The 22,727-nt window shown below is 40.9% G+C and overlaps 1 pseudogene; it reads left to right on the top strand.

Annotated features, from left to right (window-relative positions):
- The first annotated feature begins 13,358 nt into the window (after nt 1-13,358).
- On the top strand, nt 13,359-13,480 carry LOC145401864 (5S ribosomal RNA; annotated as a pseudogene).
- Nucleotides 13,481-22,727: the final 9,247 nt, after the last annotated feature.

The following is a 22,727-nucleotide window of genomic DNA, read 5'->3' as shown; positions in this document are numbered from 1 at the left end:
CACCATATAATGGAACTTCTTGCTGAAACAGCATTTACTGTACTTACGAATACTAGCAGAGGGCAAAATGTCTTGCTTTTCAAGACGTTTCAAAACTAGTGGGAGTCCATCAAAAAAAAAATTCTTATGTGACAATAGCTGATTACGAAGAGACAGCTGATATCACTGACCCTGAACAAGTGCCGTGGCCAAAGAAGTCACTGGTAGAGCGACAAGACCTCCGTGATGAATATCCGGAATTGGTAGAGCTAGCATTGATTTTCTTGAGAGTCCACTTTATAGCACCAGGTCGTGTGCACCATGCAAAGTGAATGTCCTAGGTAATAAACTCATTCATGATTTGGTTATTACAATGTCAGTTTAATCCAACAGTCAGGGAAAATAATGGCCCTTATTTGATGTGTGTCTTTGCAGTTATGGTATACCTCAAAGCATGGACTGAAGCTCTTTAGCATGCATCAGCACCAAACAATGATCTCAACCTTTTGAAAGCCCTTGACGACTATGCCAGTGTCAACACTGCTTTATCAAAACCTGTTCTATCCAAGCTTTCATCACATCTGTGGTACCTGTCAGAGGAGCTCGTGGTGCTTGCATTTTTTTATTCCTCAGTGTCCACACCTACAAAGATGCTTATGGCAAGAGCAATGAGGGAATGCAAGGGGACAGAAGATGCTCCTGAGCGACAGGTAATCAATCCAGCAAATGTTAAGCAATTAATCTCTCTGGTTTTGTGACCAAACGGTCTCTATCTTTCTTTGAAAAGCTTCATCTCGCAATTGACTTCCTAAACCAGAATCCAGACACTTGGTCAGTTCTAATGGATTATGGAGAGGAACTTAAGGTTGTCAATAGCCTCACTGTTACAAATGCCCATTCAGAGTGTGGAGTTGCTCTCATTGAAGAGTATAATCGTCTACTGACACGTGACGAACAGCAAACCCAGTTTCTGCTTCAGGTAGTGATAGGACATCGTAAAAAATTTCCAGACGCCAGATAATCAACGTTTATCGGGCAACAGTGAGTGTTTAGCAACCATGATACACCCGTCTTTGAACGGCTAATACTCCCTTAGAAAGGGAGGGGGGCCAGTTTGTTTGCATTTTATATACCTAAGAACCACTCTAATATATATATATATATATATATATATATATATATATATATATATATATATATATATATATATATATATATATATATATATATATATATATATATATATATATATATATATATATATATATATATATATATATATATATATATATATATATATATATATATATATATATATATATATAACTGATTCTAATATAATCATGACAATGAAACTGAATTAAGAAGAGTAAATTAGTATTATTTAATTTACTGTAAGAACCCACAATCAGGTAGATTTTAGTGTATGGCATACCTAAATCTTACGTTCCTTACACTATGACAAGTTTCTGCACTTTTCAGGTTTCATACTGTCATGGGATTACCGACTCATTCGGCAGCCACATTAATGATTGGTCTGCTCATAGTAAAATCATCAGCAGGTAAGCGACGTCTCTCAAGTACTGTGGCTGCAGAGGTGGATACAAATGGTAACATGGAAGCCATACAGGCATCAACTATAATAAATCGTCTGGCTGAACAGTACACCCCAAAGTGTCTCAGAGCTGTGATATTGCCTGAAGAAGGTAATAAATCAAACTCGCTGTCAAATAATGGAACAAGCACATATCCAGAATATGCACTAAATTCCAGACAGGTCAAAACTTATGCAAAAAAATCAGTGGAAACCCTAGTTGTAGACCAAGCAAAAACAGATGTGAAAATCATTCTCAGTCAGAAAAATTCTCATCAAAATCATAAAACACTGAAATACATAAAGAAATACATAACCAGAGTGAGTCCGTATTCCTGTATAACGTACATGATGCCAGAACCACCCGACTCCCAACTGTTGACTTTACTAACAGACGCTTCCTCCAACAAGCTAACACAATACTTCCTCGTCCACGCCAACGACGCCGTAGTTGCTGAACGTTTCCTCCTGGATCAACGCCTTGGGAAGGAGCAAAACATGGCAGTCATCATCCCACAGACGAATCAAAACAGTACCTACTGGCGTGTGTTAATCCGCCAGCTTTTCCATCCTTCAGGCTCCCCAAAAGTTCTCAGTGTAAACAAATGGTCCAGTGACAAGGGCTTTGCAAATACCAATGACATATTCCCAGACCAGATGGCTAATTTCTACGGAACCAAACTTATAGGCTCTGCTTTGCAATACAGGCCACTTGTGGACTATGAGATTGTTGAAGGATCCAGGGTGGTGATACCTAAACCATCCATTGACATTAACACTCTGGATGCAATCGCTTATAAACTGAATTTCACCTACGACATCGTCATGCCCGCTGATGGTGAATGGGGTGTTCTCAAAGATGATGTGAGTATTGGGATCTCTCTCTCTCTCTCTCTCTCTCTCTCTCTCTCTCTCTCTCTCTCTCTCTCTCTCTCTGTGTGATTTCAGTTTGAACTAAAATTTCTGGCAAGTCCTGTTTTTCCTCATATTTGGTAGTTATAATGTGAACAACGACAGGCATGTTTCATGGCTTTACAGGGCATGCTGAGGGGGAAATACGGCTTTCACGTACAGTTTCTGGTTATTTGTTAATATGTCCTACATATTTAACCTTCATGCGTACAGTGATGAGCATTAAATCAAACGTGTACCCTCATATTCATGTAAATGTTTACTAATTATTACAGCAGTTGCATCATATTTTAGTAGCACCAAACTAACTTTAGCTCCACCAAACATGAATGGCAAAAAACGAGTATCAGCTGTTCCAAAAACTAGTTGCACCAAAGTAATACATACCTTGTGGCAAATATTAACTGCTGCAAATATTAACTGCTGCAAATATAACTGCAAAAAATATTAACTGCAACAAATATGAACTTCAACTAATATTAACTGCATCAAGAATTGCACAGAAGAAAAATTTACTGCACCGGATATTTTCTTCACTAAACATTATGTCTGACATTGAATTCGGATAAGCCAACCCTTCTTTGTACTTTGGTCATGACGCAGAAACAAGCATATTCAGTGGATCCCATTACTAATTTTCTTCTGTTACTCGTCAAAGAAATGGATTGGGAAGATGGATGACCCTGAGTTTGGATAATCAAATGTCTAGCTTCGCCGTGTAACGTGGAAATCCTTTCGTTCTGAACTTGTATTCTTTCTTAATCTCAATGCCAACTGTGATGTTGAATTCGAACGTGCCACCTTCTCTTTACGCCTGGTCGTGGTATAGGAACGAGCAAATTCACTTGATCCAATTTGGGTTATAGGTTATATTCTGTCTTCGTCAAGCACTCGGAAATTATTACAAAATGCTGGAGGCTTGTTTTCTTGTCGATTAAAGTTTTAAGGATACAACCATAACTCCTGAACCAGTCTCTTCCTTCATTTTGGAGGTCAATGGATCAACGTTATAAGTTGCGATGAAATTCAAGCCATAAAGTACAAACAAACCTTGTCACTGGACCCCGTCATTCTCAGTCTGTATGTTCTCTATCTCACTTCACTAATTTGCAAAACGTATCTCTCTAACTCACTTCCGTTAGCCTCGCCATTATTCAGAAGAGACCCAGTTCACTGGATTTTGTCGTTTCCCATCTCTCATTTTGGGAGCTTGCTTTCTGCTCCAGTGTTTAAGTTTTAAGTACGTGGCCATAAATTCCGGTTCAGTCTTGTTTCTCATCAAGAAGGACCATTAGATTGGCGTTGGTTGATGTTGAAGGCCAATTACTCCTTGAGCTTGGAGTGATAGCGACGAATTCACCACAATTATATCAATTTAAAATGCCTATATTTTCGTCATTTATCGGCTTATTTCATACAGCTCAGTTGCCGGAGACAACACTACGCTCTTCCATTGCATTACTTCATGAAGAGCACCCTATTTCAATCTCGATCTCTTGTTACAAAACAGCAGTCGAAATCAAAATATAGCAGTTTTAGGTCAACTTAAAGTAAAAAATATATAGGTCCCATCGTTCTCTACCTCACCTTCTTTTCCTAATTGAAACTCAGCTGTCCGAGTTGAATAGGAAACCCATCTCTGTATCCTCTCACTTTCTCTATACTCATTTCAAAGCCAAAGGTGACTTATGCATATGTAAGCAACGACATCACTCGCTCTCGTGTTCCTGAACTTTAATCTTCTGAATTCTGTACTCTCTGGCTTCGGCTTTCCGGTCATTTTCTGACCAAATATAATTGTGCTGTTTACTTATGCCCTAATTCTACTGACTATGAAAAATTCCTCGACTATCATAATTCTAAGATGCAACACATACTACCTATCTGTCCTTTCTCTAAAATATCCATTCTAGGAGATTTCAGTGTTCACCACCACCTTTGCATCTCCTCTCATTTCGCTGATCCACCTGGTGAACAAGCCTACATCATTTCTATCCTTAATGACCTTGAGCAACATGCACAGCACCCTACCCATACCTCTGACCGCCTTGGAGAGAGTTCCATTATACTCGACCTCTTCCTTGCAACTAATTATTCTGCTTTCACTGTTGATCTTTCCTCTCCATTGGGCTGCTCCTGTCACAATCACAGAACCCTGTGGACTCTCCAAAGGAGCGTCAGTTGTGGAACTTCTGAGCTGCTGATTGAGAGACCCTCAGGAAGTACTGCTTTGTTTTCCCTGGAATGATTATTGCTTCCATGGCCAAGATCCAGCTGAGTGTGCCTTGCGCATTATGGAAGTTATTATCTCGGGCACGGAAGCATACTTTCCTTTCTCATATCCATTGAATAATGCAAAAAAAAAAAAAATGGCTTATTCACTCTTGTACTACTGCTGTCCACAACAAGAAGGCCTACAAATGGTACCGGAGCCAACCCATTCCTCCATCTCATCTCTTATATATTTCTGCCCAGAATCGTGTGAAGTCTTTTCTTCGCACAGCTAAAAATAATTTCATTCATATTAAATGCTCTGAACTCACCAGCTCCAACTGTCCCCGCTCCTTCTGGCACCAAAAACCTTTCTAACAACTTTACCTTACCATCCTTCCCTTCTCTTTAGCACTATGATAGCTCTCTAGCTATTTCTTTTACTGGTAAAGCAGAACTCTTCGCTCAGACTTTCTGTTATTTCACTTTGGATGATTCCAATGCTTTTCCTCCATCACTTCCCCCCTCTGACTTCCTCATGGGTGACATTACAATTTCTTCAATTGATGTATATTCTGCCATCACTGGTCTTAATACTAATAAGGCATATGGGCCTGATGGGATCTCTCCTGTTATCCTCAAGAACTGTGCTTCTGTGCTTACACCCTGCCTAGGTAAACTTATCTGCCTTTGTGTAACAACTTGTACCTCTCGTTCTTCCTGGAAGTTTGCTCTCATTCAGCCAGTCCCAAAGAAGGGTGACCATTCCCAACCCTCTAACTATCGTCCAATTGCTTTAACATCCTGTGTTTCAAAAGTTTTCGAGTCTATTCTTAACAACAACAAAAAAAAAAAAAAATGAAGCATCCTTCCTATCAAAACCATCAAAACCTTCTTTCTGATCGTCAGTATGGGTTCCGCCAGGGATGCTCCACTGGCAATTTTCTCACCTACCTCTCAGACTACTGGTCATCCCCCTTTCTTGACTTTGGCGAAAACTTTGCAATTGCACTTGACATCTCAAAGGCTTTCGATCGAGTTTGGTATAATTCTTTTATTTCCAAACTTCTCTCTTACGATTTCTATCCTTCTGTCTGTGCCTTGATCTCCAGCTTCCTCTCTGGTCGTTCTATAGCTGTTGTTGTAGGCGGCCACCGTTCCTCTCCTAGAGCTATCAATAGTTGTGAACCTCAGGGCTCTGTCCTATTTTATTCATCAGTGACTTGCTAAGGAGTACATATAACTGTCCACTCATACGCTGATGACTCAACCGTTCACTTTTCTATTCGCTTCCCACAGCGTCCATCTCAGCAGTTACTTCAACAAATGGATGAGGCAATAACACACCTAATGTCTGATTTAGCTTATATCTCTGATTTTAATGCATCTAAAATGCAATTCTTATGTCTATCAACCTGACAAAATCTTCCACAAAAGTACCCTCTAATTTCAAACAATATCCAGCTCAATCCTGCAGCATCTTCAGACATACCTGGGGTTTCATTCTCTTGGGATTTAACTTGGAAAGAACATATGCTCCCTTGTAAAATCAGCATCCAAGAGACTGGGTGTTCTAAGTCGACTCTATGCATTCTGTACCCCTACGCAGTTGTTGACTTTATACACGGGTTTTATTCGCCCCTGTGTAGAGTACAACTCTCACGTGTTGGCAGGCTCCCCATATACAGCTCTTCTCATTAAGGTGGAGTCAAAGGCTTGTCTTCTCATTACTACTCTCACTGGCTCTCGTCAACCTCTGTCTTTCCGCTTCATGATTGCATCTTAATCTCTTTTCTATCGCTACTTCATTGGTCACTGTTCCTCTGAACTCTCCACTTGCATTCCCTCCACCGGTACAACGGGCACGTAGCACCGGTCTAGCAACAAACTCTGTCAAACTCTCTAATGCAAGAATTAACTGTTACTCCCAGTCTTGGATGTATGCAACAGGTCAACTCTGGAACAGCCTCCCTCTGTCTGTATTTCCTCCTGCCTCTGATCCCAAGTCTTTCAACCTTAGTGTGCCCAAGCATCTTGAAATGAATGGTTCTTGAATTTGGCTCAGTTATCTATTTTTTTTTTCTTGGAGGGAAAAATTTACAGGTTCCTGGCCTTTGGTTTCTACTTCCTTGCATAAAAAAATAAAAAGTCTCGCCCATTCCCAGGGTCACTGGACTGGGATAATGGGTGATGTTGAGTTTGGGCGGGCAAACTTCTCCTTAGGCCTAGTCATGATGCAGGAGCGAGCCAGTTCCATGGATCCGACCATCATGTACTTCATGGATGCCCTCACCTTCATCACAGCCAAGAGTCCCCCGAGTGCGCCCTGGAAGAAGCTCATTACTCCTTTCCAGTGTGAGTTAAAGTAGGATGTTCCAATATAACCAGTATGATGGATTGTGCCCTGAATGTATTACTTCTGGAATTTACTACCTAACCAACTATTTCATCTTCTGTCCCTCTCCATCCTTAACCCGTCACGTCCCGAGGTTTTCCGCACCTCTGACATCCCCCAATCTCGAGGTATTTTCGAAAAAAATTTTTTTTGGCTAAAACCTTCGCTTTTGGTGAGAAACATCGAAAATTCATAGAGAAATCGCTCACCTGAGGTTTAAAATACTCAATCCAGGTAGGAGTTCCTCCTTATCTGACTGGGTTTTCTAACAAGCTGGCACCAAAGCAAACGAGTTCTATGGCAGGGTAACTATTTTATCCACTCATAAACGGTATTTGTTTATTTACTTGGTACGAATTTATATGTAGTATGAGAGTATATTGGTTTTCAAGCAGTATTAAAGGCATTATAAGCATTATTTCACTCACTAACTAATCACCATACCTGACCTTTTTTTGCCACATTACCTGATCATTATTTCTGACTGTTTCTTCTTCTAATGCTATGTAAACATTGTCCTCCACATTGTCATCGATTGGGGAATCACTCTGGCCCTGAATATCTTTACTGGCCAGGTTACTGGTAACAGGTGAATTGCCGAGACAATGGCGTGAGGGGGGGAGGGGGGAGGTAATGCGGTATAAGGCATTGTCCCTGCTTGGCATCTTGTAGAGGAATTGAGGAAGGTGTCCCGTGTATATGTGCCAAAAATCATTAGCGAAATCACGCACGAAAATTGAAAATTGTGCAAATTAGGGACCTTGCAATTGCACGATGTACCGGTACGTCGCCGGGACTGGCAAATGCAAAATGTTGCAACGTACCCATACGTCGACTGGACGGGGCGGGTTGAAAACCCAACATGAAGTCTCACAGTACTTTGGTGCTCTCCTTTTCAGTTACGTGAGTCAAGGTATCCAGTTGAACCTAATCATGAAACAAAATCAACATTTCCGAAGTGCATCAGACTGGGCCATTTCAACCTAATTCAAACTAAGTTATTTCTGTGTAAGTCATAGTAGGATTTCTGCAGCACGTCAATGTAAGGTTTTTCAATATAAGTCAATACAGGAAATTCCAATGTAAGTCGGTGTCAGATTTCCAGCATAGGTCGATGCAGGATAATTTAAATTTAATGTAAATAATTCCAGCATAAGAAAGTGTACAATATTAAAGTTCATATATGTAATTCCAATGAAAATTGGCGTAGGAATTGCTAGTGTGAATCAATGTAGGACTCAGCAAATAGTGAAATAGTTACCTTCCCATAGAACTCGTTTTCTTTGGTGCCAGCCTGTTAGAAAACCCAGTAAGGTAAGGAGGTACTGCTACCTGGATCGAGTATTTTAAACCTCAGGTGAGCGATTTCTCTATGAATTTTCGATGTTTCTCACCAAAAGCGGAGGTTTGAGCCAAAAAAAAAAAAAAATTTCCTAAAATGGTCAGGATTGGGGGGAGTCAGTGGTGGAAGAGTGGTCGGGATGGGTCAGGTTAAGATCATCTGCGTGCACTCATTTAGTATTACTAGTGGATAATTCCTGTATTTCAAATATGTTACCTTTATGAGTTATCATGCGGTGTGAGCCTGTTAATTTATCATCTAATTTAGAACTATGTGTGTATGAAAGAGTAAATACTGTCTCCGACCTCGTTGTGGATAGGTGATGGAGATGAATGCTGACATTGTACCATGCCCTCATTAGATAAGGCCAGGTTAACTTTGACTTACTGATATATATTCTGAAAGACTGTCATTTTAACTTTCACATACTCATCCCAATATTCTGAGTTTACCGGGTTTCGACAACAGTATTGAATATGGCAATTCTTTATCAAACCCACATTAGACAAAAAATGGAGTTTCATCAATCGATGCGTCAATGAAACTACTGATTGAGGCCGCAACTTGGGGTATGCACTCATCCCAACAGGCGCTCTGAGAACTTAAATGTCCCAGGCACCCCAATACGTTTCTACTTTGTCTTTCGACAAGGCTATTGGAAGCTGGATGGCTGTGTACATTACATTTATTGATGTTATACTGCATTCGAATCTCAACAAGAAGATTATTGTTGAATTCCGTGCCATTATCAGTAACAATATATAGTAGACTGTTTAGTGAATGGTGATGTGATCTATAAATGCAAGTGCGACACTTATAGAGGTCTTGTCATGGAGAGCCAGGGGGACACAATAACGTGAAAAAATTAGCGACTGCTATGAACAAATACTCGGCACCGGATTTCGTTATAAGAGGTAATTTAAGGAGTTTAATTCAAACGGTTTCTTAAGGACGTGATGGAATTGGATATTGCAAAAGTGGGGCAGGTAATCCGGTTGACCTTTTATGACGATTGCAGGAGACACAGGAATCACAATGGAAATGAATGTCCTTCCGCAAAATAGGCCAAAAAATAAAATGAAAGATGTGCTTGTCACAAACATTAGTCTTCTCCCAAATGGGATGCATGGGGTGTGTTATGATCGATATGGAGTACTGTAGGTATTAGACCAGTGGGAACAACTGGTTGATGTGTACCTCTTTATTAGGTACCTGTATATCTTCCTTGTAAAGGGATGTCTTCCTGTTCAAGATATCATTGTCTAACTTGAGATCATCTCTTGGTACTGGCAGAGTAGGTAAGGATGAAGCATCTCCATATTCTAGAAAATAAATAACCTTGGACCACAGAGGCTCTGTGCACTGACAATAATATAAACTACATCTGAGATTAGAGTGGTGTAAGGAGCATCACTGGGTTGACGTGGTGAGACTGCTGCGGTTAAGTGACGTGAAAGAGCATCTGCAACTACATTTGAGTTTTTTTTTTTTTTTTTTTATGCGTCCGACTCTGGGCAAAGGCTTCAGGGCCTATAGCTCGGGGGCAGTAGCCCATCCCAAGGCCCAATAGTCCTCCTACACCTCCACATGTCACCACTTCGGTGCTAACACTCACCGTCCATATTGAATACATGCTAGAGGCTGTCTCATACAGGACTGGTGTATGGTATTAGAGGGGGTATTTTTACGACATGTCGGCGGGTCATCTGGTAGATCAGGAAAGTCTGTTTTTTATGAAATTCAAATCCTTAAACTGTTCCCTGCCCCAGCCGGGATTCGAACCTAGGCCCATCAGGACTGCAGGCCGCCTCTCTACCGACTCAGCCACCGCCTCCCCCTAAAGTACTGAAAGGCTAGGTCTTGAATAACAACTGAACATCATGCCAGGCGACCTGTAAGATTTCTTCTTTTGAATAAATCACAAAGTGGGAGATGATTTGTTTGAATATGCACTGGATATCCGTATATTATATCTCTGAAATGTTTGAGAGAGAACAAGTGCTAAAGCATCCCAAACAGTAACACTGTTGTTACGTTCTGCAGTGTTAAGGACACAACTGGCATACGCAATTACACGTTTCCCCTTTGCTTGATCAGCTTGCACCAATACTGCACTAGTTCTTACTGCAGGTGCATCTGTACAAAGAAGAAAAGGTTTCTTATAATCAAGGAATGCCAGAACTGGGACATTAGCAAGTGCAGTCTTCACTGTTTCAAAAGCCTGTGACTGATCTTTGGTCCAAAAACAAGGTTCATTTTTCTTAAGTAATTAGTCAGAGGAGTGGCAGTTTGTGCGTACCTTTGAATATATCGCCGATTGCAGCCACTCAGACCAAGAACACTCCATACATCAACAGTATTGGTAGGTTCTGGGAAGTTAGAAACTGCTTTAACATTCTCATCTGTTGTGAATTCCTTCAGCATCATCCACATGCCCCAGAAATTTAAACCTCTCACGTAAAAAGCCACATTTACTGAGATTAACCTTTACACCTACCATTTGAAGGCAATCAAAAACCTGTTGTAGCTTGGCAAAATGATCTAGGATGGACTTATTCACTAAAATTATGTCAGCTTAATGGGCAGAATGGGAATGACCCATCATACCACTGAATACACAATGTGTCAGCCTCATGAATACAGATGGAATGTTTGTAAGATCGAGGGGGCTTCATAAATTGATTGTGTCCAGAAGGGGTACTGAAAGCAGTTATTGGGTGAGATAACTCTTCCATTTCTACTTGTCTGTATCCACTAAGTCATGCAAGGTGAGAACTACGTCATTCTGGCCAAATGATTCCAGTAAATCTCTTATGACTGGTAACGGGTATAAATCAGGTACTTTATGATAGTCAACCATAGGCCTAAATTCTCCATGTTTCATGTGTACTTGAAAAAGCAAACTGTTCCACGGACTGAGAGTGTTCAGTGATGTCCTGATCTAACATAGCCTTTACTGTTTGATCTGTTTGTTGTCGCAAGTCGCAAGGTATGTAGTAGTCTACATGCACATAAAATGGCTGAGTACTGGAAATTAATCCAATAGAATGTCGTATCTTGTCCGTATTCCCCATAGGTTCGCCAAGTAAGGCAACAGCATCTCTACAGGTCTGCAAGAGATTTAACATTTGCTCTTTACAGAGGGGAAAATTGCCTAGATATACATGTGAAGCAAGGTTACTTGAAGGAGTCGCAGTTTAGTCTAGAGTTTTGAGCTGCATTCACACAAGGTGACTTAACATCATTTAGTGGTTACAGAGAATGATATATCCTGGCACACCTTTACAGCCAATGGGTACACCAGGAAATACCCAATCTTTGTACTGTTAAAGTTAGTGGAGCATTTGTGACATTCAGTAAATATTAATAAAATTTTTTTTCCTCCAACACGGTACACAATGCTGACTCATAATATCAAGCCATTCACATAAAACATCTCAGGTAAGGTTGGTGCATCCTCTCCTTCTTTCCCACCTACAGCACTGACAGAAATTTTTGTGAATTCGTGTGGCAACAAAATTGTGCACCCTTTTGTTATTGCTTGTTTGACTTCTGCATTTTGTAGCATGTCATTCAGACTGTTTGAGATAGTTAGATGAGAAGTAAATGATTCAACCATTGTGCCACTGTTAGAGGGGATGTCATGAGATGCTAGTTAATGCTTCACCTTACTCTCATCTGGTGGTGGTGGAGTCACAGTAGATTAAGTGATTAAATTTACTTGTGAAAGGACAGGGTGTGGGTAATCCATGTCAGATACAGAAATTTCCTTTACTTTAATACCACCACAAACAGGTATTAGTTAAAAGAATGTTGGGCTATGGTGTCTGTCCCAATTAAAACATCTGCGGTATATCAGAGTTTGTTTGTGACATGAAACTCAGCTGTGAAGGGGTCTAATAATTCATCACTATGTACTTTTAGAGTTTCCTTGCCCTTCATGTGATATTTTGAGCCACAAATCAACGCCTAAAGATGAATGCTAGGTGGTTAAAGAATGCAGACCCGTTGCCATTCTCCATAGCCTTGTCTTAGTTTGTGACAGCGACTCGATTACATGGTGTCCAGAGACACCACAATGCCAGCATGTGATCAAGGACTGCTGGCCCCAGCGCACAGTTGACTGGCTAGATTGGTGGCCCCAATGCATAGTTGACTGGTCAAGCCCACCTGCAGGCGATATGCATCGCAAGTAAGAGTGTGCATTATTAGAGGCATCCTTGGTAGTCGGCCATAAACGTGAACACTCCTTTCATGCATGAGAGGTTTGCATAGCCCTTTTAGTTCCATCTGTAGTATGTTTGTTGTATGAGTAGGCTACCCACCTGACGAATGACGTTTGTGCCTAGCCTAGTCCTTCGGCTATCTCCTTCAGAAGTTCAAGCAATTGATCTCCTGGTATGAATCCAATTTGTAAGGCAGTTTCTGATTATTAATCAAGCCAACTTATGATCTAAGAGAACCCATTAACCCCTATAAGACGGGTGTCCAAATATGGTGTCTGAGGGTAGTAGAGCCAAAACGACAGGTGTCCGCATATGCGGTCATGATCCCTAACCTCCCACTGACCGCCCACCAACCTCCCATTCCCCCTCCTCCCACCCCCACCCCCACTGCCCCGAACCCCTCCCACAGCCACACCACCACCCCTTACCCTCCCCCATCCCCACAGCCACACCACCACCCCTTACCCTCCCCCATCCCCTCAGCCTCAAACCCCAAACTCCCTTACACCCCAAACCCCCCAACACTCACCCCCACCCCCATCTTATCCCCCACCCCCAAAACCACTTCCAACCACCCCACCATCCCTCCCTCATCTTGGAATCAGATGCGTTCATCAGCGCTCCACATAGCCAAGTGTTTTAACGACAGTGAATATCGGTGTGAAAAGTGAATAGGTCAGTGTATAAGAATTCTGGACATATTTCCCCCATACCACGTTGAGTACACCGCTTCCCGTCCGATCAGCGAAGTTAAGCAACGTTGGGTCTGGTTAGTACTTGGATGGGTGACCGCCTGGGAACACCAGATGCTGTTGGAATCCCTACGTGTCATGTGAGGTTGGTGGAGGATTAGTGCCCCTCCCTGTAAAACAATTAACTCTAAGCCCTTGGCCACCCTGTCTGGGATACATGGCGTCTGGCAATGAATGAATGAAAAAAAGTATTAAAACAGATTGCATGTAAAAGTTTTTGAACGGGTTAAAGGTGTAATTCGTTCGCCTGTCCCTTTGTTTACATATATTCCCACCCTCTGCATCGTTTTCCTGCCCTTTCCCGCCTTTATTTCTTGTCTCAGTCATAATATAGCCTATTTTCCCGCAGATCAAGGTCAGTTAAAACGATATCCTAACAAGTAGATTATCTTTTCTGACAAGTAAATGGTGTTAGTGTATTGAGAGTGCATTCACCAACCAGCTCGCTTTGTTTTGGACTGTGTTTTCCCACTATCAACTGTGTACGCCTTGGCATTGTAAAGTCTAACAAATATTGAGTTGCTTGAGGTTTAGTGCAAGTGAATAGCATTGCCTTTTGTACAGAGTGACAACTGTGTGTTTGATGTTATACCAGTGAAATAGTTTTTACACTATAAACAGTTGTTCACTGAGTGAAACTAGGTTTTATATTGATTTTTCCCTCCATTCTATTGTTATTTTTTTCCCCAGTAAATCAATTTATGGTATATTTCCACAATTCATGGTAAGTTAGATTATACAATAGCAAGTAGATTTTCTGTTTACACTGGTAAAGGAATTCATGGTAGGCTGGGTTTGTACCCATAGCAAGTGGATTTTCTTTTCTATTTGCACTGGTAAAGGCATTCATGGTAAAGTGGGTTGTACCATAGCAAGTAGATTTTTTTTTAAATTCTTTTTACACTGGTAAAGGAATTCAGAGTAAGTTGGGTTGTTCCATAGCATGCAGATTTTCAATCCTTTTTACACTGGTAAAAGAATTCATGGTAGATTGGATTGTGCCATACAGAGTAAGTAGATTTTCTATTCTTTTTTTTACTGGTAAAGGAAGATAATATATAAAAAAGTAATCGAATCTCACTAGAAAATCAATACTTTTCTAACAGAGTAAATTATCCATTTGTAACAACATCCATTAACCAGTTGTATATTATTTTTATTGTTGAGGTATTTTGGAAATATTGCTGCATAATGCCATCTAGACTGAAGGTCTGCCAGGAGTGTACTGGTTGTTTTGCGCCTCAGTATTTTTTGGATTACCAGTACTTTCGACACCTGTTTGCAAACTATGCATCATGAGAAGAGACCTAGAAAATGGTTTAGCTGAATTGCAGAAAAATTACAGGGAACTCAAGGCAGAGTTTCAGATACTGGAAGAGTTTGTAGTGGCAGACGCAGGAGTCAGGCACAACACTCAAGAAGGATGACGCGTACAAACCAAGCCCGTACCAGCCCTCACTGATCAGGCAGTGACAAATGATAGTGTGCCGGTATCTTCCTCACCCAATGATTCCATATTTCCCTCCCCAAGCGAAAGCCCCTTTACAACGGTAAGAAATGGTGCAAAACCCGTTAAAGGTGCGAGGAAGCACCTCCCCATAACTAAGTACAATCACTACCAGATCCTTCCTGAATCGGTTGGTGAGTCAGAAGAAACAAGGCTTACTGGGGACTGTATTGTACTCAGGCAGCTGGGGGAATTTTGTGGATGCACCCCCAGCACCAGAAAGAGGTACTGTTTTCAAGGAGGTGGACTATGTGATATCACAGAAGCCTGTGATGAGGTCACAAAAGGCGCAAATGATAAAACTGTATATGTGGTCCATGTTGGTAAGAATGATCTGAAGCGCAACATCAAACGATTTGAAACTAAGTCCAATAATGTAATAATATCTGGTATACTCCCAAGGATCAAGGCAGAGAATAGTTTTTTGAAAAGATCTTCAGCACATATAACCGTCGCAAATCTCTCTGCTGAAGGAGTCGGCTATGTCAATCTGTGGGACCAGTTTTATGAGCAACATACCCTGTTCTAGAAAGGTGATCTTAATTTGAACTCAGTAGAAGCGACACGGCTAGGTAGACTTTCACATGATAAAGTTGCCCTCTTCAAATAAAAAAGGCGGAACGTCCAGGAGCAGTAACCTAAACGTAAATACCTGCGAAGTCAGTTCATCAACTGTTTGGGATGGAATTAGAGTCTGCTATGTTAACGCACTCAGTCTACGCAACAAGTTTGAGGATTTAGAATCTCTTATTTACCTAGAAAGTTATAAGATTGTTGGCATCACAGAGTCATGGATTCACACATCTGACCGTGACTTTTTAGTGGAATACTCATTAACAGGGTACAATATTTTCAGTTGTGAAAGATCACACTGAGCTGGTGGCAATGTTTTACATACTATATGTGAAACCTAGTCTCCACCCCCTTGTGCTATCCAAACCCAGTATTACCAACATAAATGTCAGTTACAGCTGAGTATTAATTAGCACAAAATATATGTCTCGTCTATCGTCCTCCAGCATAGTCAACTGAGACATATGAAAAACTTTATGATCAAATTGTGGAAATTTGTCAAGAGAATAGTGTAATTTTTGGAGACTTTCAAGTACCGGTAACAAAGTGGGGTGAACTGCTAATGACATATTCAGGACAAGAGCCTTATATGAATCTTCAAGAAAGCGCCGTTCCCAACGCGCAAAATATCCAACGAGAGGAAACAATATTCTAGACATCATCTTAACTAAAAATGATAACCTAGTCAACAACGTTGAAATCGGACCCGAGTTTAGTTCCAGTGATCATCGAATTGTACAGTTTAATGTTAACAGTGAAAAACTTAAAGAAACGGATGGCAAAGAAAAGGTCCCGGACTATTGCAGAGTGGATTTCACCAGGCTTTGAGCGCTACTTGCAGCTACAGACTGGAATGAAATATCTGAAACCTATGACATAAACCAAGCATGGGAAATATTCACCAAAAAATTTAATGAAGCAGTAAAGTCATGTGTGCCACAACGTAACAGGTGTCCAGCAGGTAACAGTAACCCAAAATGGTTGTCTAATGAAATTAAAAGTATCTTAATAGCCAAAAAAACAGGCATACCACGAATATAAAACTATGCAAAATAATGATGATACATTACAGTACAAAAATCTATGTTGCATATCAAAAAGACTTATTAAACAAAGCAAAATAGCACTGGAGATCCACATTGCTAATACGTGCAAATCAAATCCTAAAGAATTTTACACTTACATTAGAAAGAAAAAGGTTATGACTACATCAAGAGGCCCTCTAGAAATGAACAAGGGCAAACACACAGGAAATGAGGTCGAAATGGTGAACATTTTTAACGATTACTTTGCGTCTGTTTTTACAGTAGAAAACACCACCAGAAACCCACTCTTACCCACAAACCAAGCAAACTGCACAGTCCTTAGTAACTATGCAATCCATAGCAGCGATATCCGTTCAGCCATAAATAGCACGAACATAAACAAAACCCCTGGCCCTGACAAAATACCACCGATCAAAGAAGCCAAAAATGAGTTACTGTTGCCATTCTTTGTCTTATTCAATAAATCGTTAAGTACTGGGAAAGTTTCATACGAATGGAAAGTAGCAAATGTAACACCAATTTCCAAAAAGGGAAATAAGTCGCACCCAGGATATTACAGACTACTCAAATCATATGATGACTCAAGAGCAGTAGATATAATTTTCCTCGACTTTCAGAAAGCATTTGACGCTGTCCCTCACAGGGGTCTCCTGAGCAAATTAGAAGCACATGGAATAAAAGGAAATACGCAGAAATGGTTACAAGACTGGCTCTCAGACCAAAAACAGTGAATTGTGATAAACAGAAAGGAATCCAAATGGCGTAATGTGATTAGTGGCGTTCCCCAAGGCACAGTACTTGGACCGATACTTGTTATTATCTATAGAAATGACATTGATGAGAGTCTAAATTGTAAAGTATCCAATTTGCAGATGATACAAAAATAACGAGTAAAGTAACTTCAAAATACAGTGGCAGCAGTTACAAAATGACCTTCATACTTTAAGAAGCTGGTCGGAAAAATGGCAAATGCAATTCAACACAGAGAAATGTAAAGTACTTTATACTGGAAGTAACAAAGTCCATGCAAATTACAAAATGAATGATATTCAGTTATCAAGTACAGACAATGAAAAGGATCTTGGAGTGATAACATCAAATGACCAAAAACCTAGTAAGCAGTGCACCGAGGCGATTAAAATTGCAGCAAATGGGTTTTATCAGAAGAACTTTTGAGTTTAAATTGGAAAAAGTCATACTTGCATTGTACAACTCGCTAGTGTGCCCCCATCTTGAGTATTGTGCGCAATTCTGGTCTCTGTACTACAGAAAGGACATAGAAAAATTATAGAAAATACAGTGAAGAATCACAAAAATGATACCATGACTTAGAAACAAACCATATGAGGAACGCCTTGAAGAACTTAAATTATTTAGCCTAATGAGGCGCAGGTTAAGAGGTGACCTTATTGAAGTTTTCAAAATCATGAAGGGATATGACAACTTAGACATGAATAAATATTTTGAAATAGATCGGTCAAGTCAAACCAGAAGTAATGGCTGCAAAATTATGGGAAAGGTTTCCAATCCCATGAAGCATAATACTTCTTCAACAAAGTCGTAAGTATCTGAAACAGATTACCCTCAGATACTGTGAATAGTATATCAGGTAAGACATTCAAAAACAAAAGTGACAAGTATTTGCATGAGAATCCTCAGCTGACTCTTTTTCTGTCCAAATAGGCCACCATGCTTTTAGAGCTACGTGTAAGTTCATTCCCCTTTTGTCTACAAGACACCCTGTAAACAACGTACTCATACATAGCTTTGCATCACGTCGTTATATACTTTTCAATTAATTAAAAGGAAATAAAGTAATATAAGCTCAGATTAGGATCTGCACAGCCCTGAGTTAACGGTCACTACACTTCCAACCTATGATGGGCTGTGGATCACTGAGGGTCCCTGTTAGCTATGTGACCACCATCGGGATTTCTTTAATGTACCAGTGGTCACTGCTTCAGGAGGAAACTTGTGCACTTGTTCCACATGGGAGAATTCTTTGTCTCAATGGAGTGAACGGAACTAGGGCCTGATTGATTGCTGCCTACCTCAAAATTGCCAGGCAAGACTGCCACACCACCCCTAAACATCCACACTGTGCACTGTGCAGTCCTCTCTTGTCTACAAGACACCCTGTAAACTTAACATACCCGTACATAGCGTTGTGTCATGTCATTATACATTTTTCAATTTCCTCAATGCAAATAAGGTAATATAAGCACAGATTAGGATCTGCACAGATAGCCCTAAGTTAACAGTCACTACTCTTACTTTCGACCTGTGATGGGTTGTTGATCACTGAGGGTCCTGTTAGCCAAGTGACCACCATTTTTTTTTTTTTATAATGTACCAGGGGTCACTGCTTCAGAAGGAAACTTGTGTAGTTGTCCCACATGGGAGAGTTCCTTGTCTCAATGGAGTGAATGGAGCTAGGGCGTGATTGACTGCTGCCTACCTCAAAATCGCCAGGCAAGGCTGCCGCACCACCCCTGAACATCCATTCAGTGAACTGTACATCCACACTGTGCATTGTGCAGTCCCCTTTGGTATATAAGACACCCTATCATATATTTTTCAATATCCCCAATGCAAAGAAAGTAATAAAAGCACAGATTAGGATCTGCACAGATAGCCCTGAGTTTATGGTCACTACTCTTACTTTTGACCTGTGATGGGCAGTGGATCACTGAGGGTCCTGTTAGCCAAGTGACAACCACGGGATTTTTTAAATGTACCAGGGGTCACTGGTTCAGGAGGTGTACAGTACTTGTCCCACATGGGAGAGTTCTTTGTCTCAATGGAGTGAAGGGAGCTAGGGCCTGATTGACTGCTGCCAACCTCAAAGGCGCCAGGCAAGGCTGCCACACCACCTCTAAACATCCACACTGTGCACTGTGTAGTTTCCATGTTATGCCTACAGACGCCCCATTAACTCAACGTACCTGTGTATAGTGTCATGCCGTAACTATTAGTTTATTTGATTACTTTCTCTTTCAGGTTACTCAGATGGGTAGCTTATAGAAAGGTATTATAGATTGTGACATTTTCTTTCCAGTATTTCCTGTGAAATTTCCATGTCAGTTTTTCCACGGTGTATGGTGTTTTTTTTTTTTTTTTTTTTTTTTTTTCACTTTTTCATGGAGGGTTTGGGGGTGGGGGGACCCTTCTTGCTTTACAATCCTTATCTTTCAGCATGTAGAGTTAGATCTTGTAGTCATAGTTTCCCCTGTAAGAAGCAGCCTCAAAAGGACCATAAGCTCAGTTGCTGTTTGCTTTCCTATGTAATCCTATGTAATCATCACCCCCCTCACCCCTAACTACCAACCCCCACAAACTCCCCCACCATATCGTGCCCGGCGATTGTGCCTGTCCTGAGCGTATGTCAAAACATTCCGATGCCTGTCTTTTCGGGGTTAAAAGACAAAAATCTTTTAAGTTTATAACATCATTCCCACCAACATGAGATACCCATGGGGTATCTTGCAACAGCTGGCCTATCTCAGAACTGGTAGCATCTGTAATGGCTGCTGCTTCATATAATGTTGCATCTTTTACTGAAATTTTCAGCCCATCCCTCATGTTTTTAACGAAAGTGGAGAATGCAATGAGGGAACCCACTTTAGTATGAGAGCAATAAAATCATATTAATGCTTTGCAAAATTCATCAAATGCTGTCCAACGGTCGAAGTAACCAGATTGTGACCTGGCACCCATGAGCGTTTTGCCTTGAACTAATTGGCTTCTGAGATAAGAGACCTTCAGTGGCATGGTAGTTATTTGCCAGTTATCAATATCGGTACTGATTTGTAGAGGAAATCGAATATAGATTCCGCGCTATCATTACCTGTGAATGTGGAGCTGTTTGGATCATCCAGAAAGATGGACTGTGGAGGGGGTACCGTGGTTGCTATCGATGTTTTGAGAAGGTGAGGAGCAGTCACTGCATGAAGTGGAGATGAAGAGGCAGCAGGGTCAAGTAAGGTGGTTGTGGAGGTGAGTGATGGTGTTGGTGGTGGAGTAGTGGTGGCGGTCACTGAAGAAAAATTAGTTGGTGAGCAAGAAGAATGACGATCAGGAGTCACTTTGGGAAGAAAGAGTAAGAGTACCTGGATTATAAGTATCTGGATTTTCTTCAACAGCATTAATAGTAGGTGTTGTAGAGATAGTACTAGGATGATGTGTTGTAGGAATATTATCAATAATAGTAGTAGTAAGATTGGTCAGATTTGATTTCGCATAAGATTTACAGCTAAGGAGCCAATTTGTATGACTATCATCACCACAGTCATGATCTTCACTATCATCCGTAGTTGGCTGGCAAATAGGGGAGAGGTTAACTTTAAGGAAGTATCTCACGAATAAATGTAGTCTGAGCAGGAAGAGAGAGAGAGAGAGAGATAGGAAAGTACACAATTACAATTACGAGTAAGAAAATAAATTATATACGATGAATATTATATCAGGGAGTATGAATTATAAACATTGAACATTATATGGAAGAAAATGATTTATGCACAATGAAAACTATGCCAAACAAAATGTCTATTTTATGACGAGTGAATAAAGAGAGATAGGAGAAAAGATTAATAAAAATGGAAAATGTAATCAACTGAACGAAATCAGAAACGAATATTGATAATAATCACAGTTTAGAGAAGGCAATATCTCCAAAGAAAGTGAGAATGTACCAGGAAATAATCACAAAGGTATTCACTAACGCTGAAACAGTCAGTGTTGAAAGAGGTGAAGTTTTCTCTGCCAAGGCCTGGGGCAGAATGAAGCTGGCGTCTCCTCCCATGTAAGAGAGCGAATGCATTAATTGGAGAAAGCAGAATAACGCTAGTCTTGACGTGGACGTATGCTAGTGGTGTAGTTTCTCTCCAGGCAGAGCGGTTGAGTTGACTGGAGAAGCCTGATGATGAAAAACCGGAAAGTGGAATGCAGTGGTTGGTCACACACCCGTCGCTGGATGACGTGGCTATGGAGTGGAGTGTGGATGTGGTCAACCTTGACTTGTCCGGGTGACTTAGGTGGAAGAATCTTTGTGAATGCTGATTGAAGACATGGGAGGCTCTAGGCAGTGACATAAGGTTTGCCTGTGGGTTGGGTTGTTAGGCTGCGACGATAAGTGTGAGGAGGTTCGAGGCTGACTGATAATCACACACACAGAGTGGGTAATGGAGTTAAGAGAGAAACAATATTTATCTCATCATAAAGATGCAGGACACACACGCTTCAGTTGCACACAATGAAAGGCAGGAGGTGTTGAGACGAGCAGGCAGGTGTAAGCCTGCAGATAAGTAAATGCAGTGATCACACAGCAAAAGCCGAGGACATGTAGTATAAGATATGGCGGGCACTGTGAGAGTACATTCGATCAAAGACGTATCGGTGCACAGGGGGTGCAATACCTACCGAAACGGTTTGAACAACTGCTGACATTACGAACGTTTCACTGCGTATCATCAGTGTCTGTCCATATAAACATTACATTTGCTATATGTCTGCAAGAAGATATTGGTAGTTGGCGATATATGACACCTCCCGACATCAGGGCTACCAACGTGTGGTAGGTCGGATACTAATATTTCAGTGACCTTCGTTCTGTGGTCCCAAATGTTTCACGCATGTTGTGCACCGACACTTTTGTGATCCAGTGTACAACTGCTGGGTGAGTGTGTGACAGGCAACTTCTACGGACCATGAGTGGCAGGACGATTATGTATAAAACAAGGTGCGGCTTACCGGCAGTGTTTCTGACAAAGTTTGATGGAGGCGTGAAAATGCGGGTTGAAACACTGCACTGCCACCAACTGATACCAGTTTTAAGTAAAAAAGGTTGTGGCCAAAGTTGGTTGCGTTTTTGCGGTTTTTATTCTTGACTAGAAGATTACAGATGTGCTCTGTCTGAGCCCTGCCTTTGAACTAACTCGATTGGCCTGCTTGCTCCTCACTCCCTAGCTCTTTAGACCTTTGTTACCAAAAATCCAGGCCCGACGCCAGGTGACATCACACATTAGGACACATGGACATCAACTATTACACCTACACATAGCTACACCTATAACTTGCACATGGCCACAGCTAAGCACAATTGGATATACACTAATATATATTGGCATCAGTTTGCAAAAAATTAATAAATAATTTGTAACATTCCAGCATGAGTCAGGTAGCTTCAGCTTTA

The sequence above is a fragment of the Coenobita brevimanus genome, chromosome 56 (genome assembly GCF_032717465.1).
Source record: "Coenobita brevimanus isolate Jiangsu-jjx chromosome 56, ASM3271746v2, whole genome shotgun sequence".
NCBI classification, from domain to species: Eukaryota; Metazoa; Arthropoda; class Malacostraca; order Decapoda; family Coenobitidae; genus Coenobita; species Coenobita brevimanus.
Note: the sequence above shows the minus strand (reverse complement) of the source record. Positions and strands in the feature narration are given on the sequence as shown.